Source organism: Impatiens glandulifera, chromosome 1 (genome assembly GCF_907164915.1).
Source record: "Impatiens glandulifera chromosome 1, dImpGla2.1, whole genome shotgun sequence".
Taxonomy (NCBI): domain Eukaryota; kingdom Viridiplantae; phylum Streptophyta; class Magnoliopsida; order Ericales; family Balsaminaceae; genus Impatiens; species Impatiens glandulifera.
The window spans coordinates 77,594,548-77,604,915 of NC_061862.1; positions in this window are offsets into that span (position 1 = coordinate 77,594,548).

The following is a 10,368-nucleotide window of genomic DNA, read 5'->3' on the forward strand; positions in this document are numbered from 1 at the left end:
TATTAGTAGGTATTATTTTGTACCTGATTCAATGCATAAATAATACTTGAATAATACTGTACATATAAATATTAATAATTCAAACAGCTTTTATAAATTCCTGTAGATATAGTTATGCTATATCTACAGTTTTGTATATCATAACAAACGTAGCCTAAGGTATAATATCAGATACAATATCAGACTGAATTTAAATTTTTAGAATTTAAATTTATCTAATTTTATAAATCGAATTCGAAAAATTGAATTTTAATTACATTTTTGGTTTTTGAATCGAATTCTAAACTAATTCGATTTTAAATATAATTTTTTGTTTGATTTTCAAGTTTAGGTTTCAACTCGAAAACCAAATCGAAAATCGAATTTATTTTTTATTATTTATTTTTAGTATATATTTTATAATTTATTACATATTTTATATTAAAAATATTAAATTATCACGATCCTCTTACTAAATCTCTAATTTCCAGCCCAATAATTCAGTAAATCTATAATTTTTCATTCATTTTCCACTTTCTCTAACCCATCGTCCACCTTCCTAGCCTTTAGTCCTTCCAGATGTCCACATAATTTTTAACTTTAATAATATCTAAATTATTCACATATCTAGCTATTTCACTAGTAATATCACCAATGACATCAACACCTTTTCACCTCCATATATTGTCGTTGTCAACACTGTTTTACTTTCGTGGTTTAATTGCCGAATATTGATGGTGAATCACTAAGTTTAGTTTGTGTGATTTATAATTTTTTTATAATATAAGTAGATAAGATCTCTTTAATAACTTATTTATTTTGTTAACTCTTTTAAAAAAAATTATTTTATCTTATAGGTAGGTGATGTACAATATTTGGTATGAATCGAATATCCGACCAAATTCGAACCGAATTTGAATTCATCGGATTCGAATAAACCGAATTCAAATGTATTCAAATCGGTTCGGTTTCCAACTTTGCTTAAAAGAATAAAAAATTCAAATAACCCGAATCGAAAAATTGAATAACCTAAAAACCGAACCGATAAACACCCCTAGAACTTAATCCTCATCCATTTTGAATAAAATTCTCAAGCAATCGAGCATCCTTTTTCTATCAAGCAGAATAAGTAAACGTCATTTTTGGATAACCTTCTCAAGCAGTAGATGCAAACAAACATCTTTTTTGGATAACCTTCTCAAGCAACAAAGACAAGCAATCATCCCCTTTTAGATAAACTTCTCAAGTAGCATCGGCAAGCATACGACAACATTAGGTTGTCTTGATTTCCATTAGGCTAAGTTTAAATCTCCTAAAAATGTTGTAATTGTTTAGATTCTTATTCTAGATCTAGATCCCATGTTTAAATTTTTATTCTAGATCTAGATCACATTTAAAAAGTCATGTGTTGCATCTAGGTGATAAGTAGATTTGAAGGGATATGTATGTGATGGATCTTGGTTATTGTTATGGTTAATATGACTTGTCATTATTGTGAAGCTTCTGAGCTATATTTTTGAGCCATTGGATTATTTGAATTTTAAAAACTTGAATACACTTATGTTTTCATATCTAACTCGTATTAATAAATTTGAAAAAAGTTTTTTCTTATGGTTTTAGTTGGCTGAAAATTGAGTTTAATCGACATTTATTTATTTGATGGTTTTTAATGTGTTATATATACCATTTATCATTTATGTATCATATTTATTTAAAAAAAAATTAAATCCGGTTCAACCGGTGTTTCAATTGGTTCAACCGAAATTAAGAAAAAAAAAGAGTTGATATCTAAAACGGTTTTCAAAACCTTGATAATTAACAAATATATATGTATTTTTTTCTCACTTTGAATGAAAAAAAAATCAAGAAAGGACACTTAAATACTTCATGTTGAGCATTTTCTCCATTGCGGTCCAGATCTTCTACTACCAAATTTGATGATTCCCTGTTTTAACTAATCAAATTTCACCATTAATATTATATTAATAAATCAACTTCGGGTAAAAAAAATATATCTGGAACCCGAATATAAGACTGCTTCCTTCCGGGTTTAACTTCATTTTACGATGTAAAAGAAAGTAAAGCAAATGCGTAAGAGTGCAAAAGGAAGTAAATCAAGCGCAAAAGAGTGAAGATTGTTTCACTTCACTTTCTTTTACATTGTAAGACTGAAATATTGATGAATAGATTGTATGTTTATATATATTTTTGTAATTTTCATATAAAACTATTAACACATTAATGTAAATGCATTTATACTTTAATGTAAAAATATTTAAACCTTCATGTAAATCCTATATATATATATATAAATATTAATATAAATAATATTATCACAATATAATTAAAACACATATATTAATAAAATTAACATAATATGTATATATTTTTTTTACATGAATGTATTTATTAATAAAACACATAGGAATGAAATTAGATTGACTGAACCTTTAAAAGATTTAAGATTACATTAACATCATATTAATATAAATATTAACCCATTCAGGTAAATGCATTTATACCTTCATGTAAAAGCATTTGAACATTCGTGTATACCTTACAATTTTATATAAATTACAATATAATTAAAACACATATATTAATAAAATTAACATAATATATATATTTTTTATATGAATGAATTTATTAGTAAACAAATAAAAATAAAGTTAGCTTCACTGAACTTTTACAAATGTAAAAGGAACATAAAATGAGTATAGTGAAACAAACTTTATTTATTGTAAATAGAAGTGTATATAATGAGTGAATCATGTGCACTTACTTCACTTCCTTTTACATTGTAAATAAAAATGAAGCCTTCTTCACTCATGTGTTTGCTTCATTTATATTACATTGTTAATAAAAGTGAAGTTAGCTTCACTGAAATAATAATTTAAATGAACCGAAAATTTTCAAACTGCACTCTCATTATTCACTTTTTCTCTTATCGATATTTCGAACTCTAGCACAAATCTTCTCCGCTACAATCTTTTTGTGAAAATGGCCTTTGTTGGGGTGGATTCGAAGGTTTTTTTGGTCTTTGGGATGATGCTAATGCAATATTGGATTCCTTGAAGTGTGTAGCGACTTGCGGTTGGATATATGTTCTCGACTAAAAATCGTCCGTTGAGTTTTTGCCTTCTTTTTTCAGATTCCGGTTAACTAGATCTGCATGACTGTTCTTCTTTTCTGATTTTTTATTTTCTGTCTTAGTCTGTGTGAAGTAGTGACATTGTTGTGCTTTGATCTTTGTGGTGTCAAATGGCCTCGACTTGTGGTTAGGGGTGAGCATAATATGGGTTTACCCAAACCCAACCCTAACCCAAACCCAAAATATTAATTTGGGTTGGTTAATATGGGTTGGGTTGAGTATGGGTTGGGTTGAGTATGGGTTGAGTTTAATTTGGGTTGGGTTAGGGTTACCCAAATTACCCAAATTATATAAATTTACTTTAATTCTCTATTATTAATCCAATATAAACTAATCATCTTCCAACTATAAGGCGAACACGTTTTTGACATGTTTAACATATTTTTCACACGTTTAATACGTTTTCTACGCATATAACACGTTTATAATTTTTTTAAACACGTTTCACTTATAACATGTTTTTCACACGTTTAACACATTTTTCACACGTTTAATACGTTTTCACATTTTTGACACGTTTTTACGTTTTTGACACGTTTATCACGTTTTTGACATGTTTAACACATTTTCACACTAATAACACGTTTTTCACGTTTTTGTTACGTTGAACACGTTTTTGACATGTTTAATACGTTTAACGCGGTTTTGACGAGTTTAACACGTTTTTTACGTTTTTGGCACGTTTAACACGTTTTTAACATATTTAACACGTTAACACGTTTTTGATAGGTTTAACACAATTTTCATGTTTTTGGCACGTTTAACACGTTTTAAACATATTTAACACGTTTTTGATAAGTTTAACACGATTTTCACGTTTTTTGGCACGTTTAACACGTTTTTGACATTTTAACACGTTTTTTATATATGTAACATGTTTTTCACACGTTTAACACATTTTTAATATTTTTAACACGTTTTCACACTTAAAAACATGTTTTTCACAAGTTTAACACATTTTTACGTTTTTGGCACATTTAACACGTTTTTGACATTTTAACACGTTTTACACATTTAACATATTTTTGACATGTTTAACATATTTTTTTGCACGTTAACACGTTTTGATAAGTTTTAACACGTTTTTGTCACGTTTAACACGTTTTTGGCATTTTCGACACGTTTAATACGTTTTCACACGTTTGATGTGAAAACGTGTCAAACGTGTGAAAACGTATTAAACGTGTCAAAAATGTGAAAAACATGTTAAACGTGTCAAAAACGTGTTAAACATATCAAAATATGCTAAAAACGTGAAAAACGTGTTAAACGTGCCAAAAACATGGAAAACGTGTTAAACGTGCCAAAAACGTGGAATATGTGTCAAAGCGTGTTAAACGTGCCAAAAATGTGAAAAACGTGTGAAATGTGTCAATAATGTGAAAAACATATTAAACGTGTCGAAAACGTGAAAACGTGTCAAAACATGTCAAAAACGTGAAAACGTGTCAAAACGTGTCAAAAACGTGGAAAACGTGTTAAACGTGTCAAAACGTGCCAAAACGTGAAAAACGTGTGAAACGTGTCAAAAATGTGAATGAAATGTTAAACGTGTCAAAACGTGCCAAAAACGTGAAAAACGTGTGAAACGTGTCAAAAATGTGAAAGACATGTTAAACGTGTCAAAACGTGTTAAACGTGTCAAAAATGTGTTAAACGTGTCGAAAACGTGAAAAAACGTGTCAAAAACGTGTCAAAAACGTGTCAAACGTGTTAAACGTGTTAAACATGCCAAAAACATGAAAAACGTGTTCAACGTGTCAAAAATGTGTTAAACGTGCCAAAAACGTGTTAAACGTGTCAAAAACGTGTTAAACGTGTGAAAAACGTATTAAAAATGTAAAAAACGTGAACAACGTGTTAAACGAATAAAAATATGTTAAATGAGTCAAATACATGTTAAATAAAAAAATAAAAATAAAATAATTTGGGTTACCCAACCCATACCCAACCCATATTAGTAAATAATATGGGTTGAATTATGGGTTGGGTAAATTTAATTTGGGTTGAATATGGGTTGGGTAATACGGCTTGGGTTTACCCGTTTGTTCACCCCTACTTGTGGTATCATCTCTTTTATGATTTTTTAATCCAGCTAGGACGTAGTGGTCTTATACCCACCCATGGTATCTCAAGAGGTAAGTGTTTTTGAACTAAGAGATTGAGATCTCATGTTCGATTACCACCTAAAACACTTTCATTGAAGTGGGAAGTCACCGAGGTGAGATTTTTTGAAAGCCTCCTCTATGGAAAAAACCTTAGTCTAAAAAAGAAAATAATAAAAAGAACCACTGAAATAGTTGCTTTATCAACTTTTTTATATAGGTTTTTCATATATATGCAAATTTCCAGATTTGTTTATGTTCCCTGTGAAGTGTGTTTGTCTGAAAATAAGACTTCAATTAATTAAGCTTGTGATAAGAATCTTGAGATATTAGATGAATACATTATATTCAAAAACCGTGATGATTTTATCTGTAATATGTAATATTTTTCTCTTCATCAGATTTTTCATAACTATGAATAATATTAAATTTGTTGTCCCATTTGGCAGCAAATCATTCTCTTTTGGAGGAGATAAGGAAGATAAATGAGCGACTTATAGAAATAGTTGTGGATATTAGTGATGATGCGGAAGTTGATCCTATTGCATCTGCTGCTGCTGCAGCTGAAGGTGGTGAAGGAAATATAGTTAAATGCTTTTATGCAGTTGCTCTCAGCCCCACCTTTAAAGCGCATTATGCTTCCGCAAAAATGGTAAATGTTTTCAAACCTAGTGATGATGTTATTTTTCATTTTATTTTCATTTTTATACTTATACAATTTCAAATTTGTGCTGTGGTAGCAAATTTAGCCAAGTTATGATTGTTTGTTCCCAATAACTACCCAAATTGCTCTCCTATGTTCATGGACAAGTTCCCAACTTAGCCAAGGTGAGATATTCATCATTATTATTTTGTAAATGTTGGGCCTTATGGGTCCAGCCTAATTAGGCAATAAAAAAACCAAATAAACCCTAATTTTGTTTCTCTCTTTACCACAATTTTCAGTGAGAGTTCTGTGAAGAGATCAAGAGAAACAGAGTGAAGAAAATACAGAGGAAGAAAAAGAGAAGAAGATATAGAGGAAGAAGAAGAGAAGGAGAATAGAGTATCACCTTCTTTGTCTTCATTACCCTCAGGTTCTTTTCTCTCTTACTTGTAAAGGGAATTTCATGTTTTCTCAAACCTAGATTTGTTTGGGTTTGAATGAAATTAGTTTCTCTGTATGTATATACCTCAACTTTAGGTTTAAAGTTGAGAAGAACAATTGTATCGGTTTCTTACTGATTAGTGAAATCTGTTGGTTTTGCCCCGTGGTTTTTTACCCTCCGTGTTGAGAGGATTTTCCACGTAAATCTGGTGTTCTTTATTACTTTGCTGATCTGCTAGTATGATTTGGTTGACTTGTGAAATTAATCAGATCAATTGATTTCAATAGGAAAATATTATTCAACTTGAAATTCCTAACAAGTGGTATCAGAGCTATTAGGTTTACTTTCTATTGAAGGACATCCTTTATTGTAAGGATTTGTATGAGCCAGTTGAAGGAGATAGTGCAAAGCCAAAAGAGATGGCTGAAGCTGATTGGATAAAACTGAACCGGAAAGCAGTCGGCACAATCAGACAATGGCTTGATGATAGTGTTTATCATCATGTAGCAAGTGAGAAAAGTGCTCATGAGCTATGGAAGAAGCTAGAGTCATTGTATGAGCAGAAAACGACAGGTAACAAAGCGTTTCTGATCCGAAAGTTGGTAAATCTGAAATTCAGAGAAGGCACAGGTGTTGCTGAGCATTTAAACGAGTTCCAGAGCTTGATTAATCAATTATCAGTGATGGAGATGACCTTAGAAGATGAGCTACAAGCCTTATTGCTATTGGGATCATTGCCTGACAGTTGGGAGACATTGGTTGTGACATGTTAGTAATGCAGCTCCGAATGGTGTGCTTACTATGAGTATAGTTACTAGCAACTTGTTCAATGAGGAGACAAGAAGGAAGTCAACTAATACAAATAGTGCACAGGCCCTAGTCACATAGAACAGGGGAAGAGATGAACACCGACAACAATTAAGAGGCCATAGCAAGTCAAGAGGCAGATCAAAATCTAAGGGAAGAGAATGTTATCACTGTAGTAAAGAAGGTCACATGAAGAAAAATTGTAGAGCCTGGAAAAGACTACAGAATGAAGGCAAAAATCAGAAGAAAGATGATGAAAACAGAAATACCACAGCCACAGTAACTGCAGAGGATGTAGTTATTCTTTCTTGTGAAAAGGAACAATATCTACATGTAGAAAATCACCAAGGAGTTGAGTGGATAGTTGATACAGGTGCTTTCTATCATGCTACACCGAATAAAGAGTTCTTCACCACGTATAAGGCTGGAGATCTTAGTACAGTGAAGTTGGGTAATACTAGTCACTCAAGCATTGTGGGTATTGGTGACATTTATTTGCAGACAAAACAGGGGCATCGGTTAACACTGAAAGATGTGCGGCATATTCCTGATTTGCGTCTAAATTTGATATCAGGTGATGCATTGGACAAAGATGGATTCAAGCATTATCTTGGTGGTGGTGAATGGAAACTCAGCAAAGGATCAATAATTGTAGCAAAAGGGAAGTCGTGGCACTCATTGTACAGAACACATGTGAAGGTACTCAAAGATGATCTGAATGTAGTACAAGCTGAAAGCTCTCTAAATCTGTGGCATCAACGCCTTGGCCACATGAGTGAGAAAGGGCTGCGAATTCTGGTGAGGAAGCTGCACATCCCCTCAACCAAAGATGAGGTTCTGGATCTATGCGACTACTGCCCATTTGGTAAACAACATCGAGTCTCTTTTAGTCATACATCAGAAAGAAAACATAATGTGTTAGACTTGATTTATTCTGATGTGTGTGGTCCTTTTGAAGTGGAGTCATTGGGTGACAATCGATATTTTTTAACATTTATTGATGATGCGTCTAGAAAGGTGTGTTTATTTTATGAGAACAAAAGACCAGGTATTCAATTACTTTCAAGAGTTCCATGTCATGGTAGAAAGAGAGACAAATAGTAAGTTGAAATGTCTTCGCTCTGATAACGGGGGAGAGTATACCTCCAAGGAATTTAAAGCATACTGTACCAAATATGGTATTCGATATGAGAAGATAGTGTCTGGAACTCCGCAGCACAATGGTGTGGCTGAGAGAATGAATCGCACCATTGTAGAAAAGGTGAGATGCATGCTGAAGATGGCAAAGTTGCCAAAACAGTTTTGGGGAGAAGCAGTTCGCACATCCTGCTATCTCATAAACAGGTCGCCATCTGTTCCTTTGAAATTCGAGATACCAGAAACAATATGGTCTAAGAAGAATGTTTCATACTCACATCTAAGGGTGTTTGGATGCAAAGCATATGTGCATATTCCAAAGGAACAAAGATCCAAGTTGGATGATAAAGCAACTCCATGTATTTTCCTTGGATATGGAAATGAAGAATTTGGGTACAAGTTATGGGACTCAGAAAAGAAGAGAATTGTCAGGTGCAGAGATGTTGTGTTCTTTGAAGGTCAGACAGAGATAAGTCCAGAAATCAACGAGAATTCAAAGAGGGTTGATGAGTTCATAGAACTCATACCAGTTCCTTCATATGTACAGTCAGAAGTAACAAATGAAGATGAACATGATGAAGAAGTTGCTGAAGAAACCTCTGACATGAATGATAGTAATGATGATGATATTGTTAATGATGCTTCTATGCAGGGGGAGCAACATCATCAAGTGGAGCCAGAAGAGCCCCAAGTAAGAAGATCAGAAAGAGAGCACAAACCTTCTAAAAGATACCCTTCTTCAGAGTATATCTTGTTGACAGAAGAAGGAGAGCCAGAAAGTTTTCAGGAGGCACAAGCTCATAAAGATAAAGTTAAGTGGCAGAATGCAATGAAAGACGAGATGAAGTCATTGCAAGAAAATGACACATATGAGCTTGTGGAGCTTCCTAAGGGCAGAAAGACCTTGAGAAATAAATGGGTGTTCAAGCTAAAGAGAGATGAAAATGGAGAACTTATGAAGTACAAAGCCCGACTGGTTGTAAAGGGTTTTGGACAGAAATAGGGCATCGACTTTGAGGAAATTTTCTCACCAGTGGTAAAGATGACTTCCATTCGTGTAGTGTTAGGTCTAGTATCTGGCCTAGATCTTGAACTTGAACAACTTGATGTAAAAAATGTATTCCTTCATGGTAACCTTGAAGAAGAGATCTATATGGTGCAATCAGAGGGATTTGAAGTGAAAGAAAAAGAGAACATGGTTTGCAAATTGAAGAAAAGTCTATATGGTTTGAAACAAGCCTCGAGACAGTGGTACAAGAAATTTGACTCCTTTATGATGAGTCATGGGTACCAGAAAACCAAGGCAGATCCATGTGTTTTCTTCAAAAGATTTCCTAATGGAAAATTTATAATCCTTTTACTTTATGTTGATGATATGTTGATTGCAGGACAGGATGCTCTGTTTATAGCTATGTTGAAGAAAGAGATGTCCAAGACATTTGAAATGAAAGACATGGGTCAAGCACGCCAGATATTGGGCATGAAGATTACTCGTGACAGAAAGGCTAAGAGACTTTGGTTGTCACAAGAGAAGTACATTGAAAGGGTGCTTGAAAGATTCAACATGCAAGGAGTAAAGAAAGTAAGTTGTCCACTTCCTAGCCGTTTGAAATTGAGCAAGAAGTTGTGTCCATCAACAGAAAAAGAAAAGGATGAAATGTCAAGTGTGCCATACTCCTCAGCTATAGGGAGTTTGATGTATGCAATGGTTTGCACTAGGTCAGATATAGCTTATGCAGTCGGTGTGGTAAGCAGATTTCTTTCTAATCCAGGAAAACAACATTGGGAATCAGTGAAATGGATTCTTAGATATCTAAGAGGCACTTCCAATTTGTGTTTGAGTTTTGGAAATGGTGAACATGTGCTAGAAGGTTACACTGATTCTGATATGGCTAGAGATCTGGATCACAGAAAATCCACTTCAGGTTATGTGTTTACTTTTGCAAGGAGAGCCGTGTCATGGCAATCCAAATTGCAGAAATGTGTGGCTTTGTCAACCACAGAAGTAGAATACATTGCAGCAACTGAAGCTGGTAAAGAGCTATTGTGGTTGATTAGATTTCTCTTGGAGCTTGGTATGCAACAAGAAGATGCGGTTGTT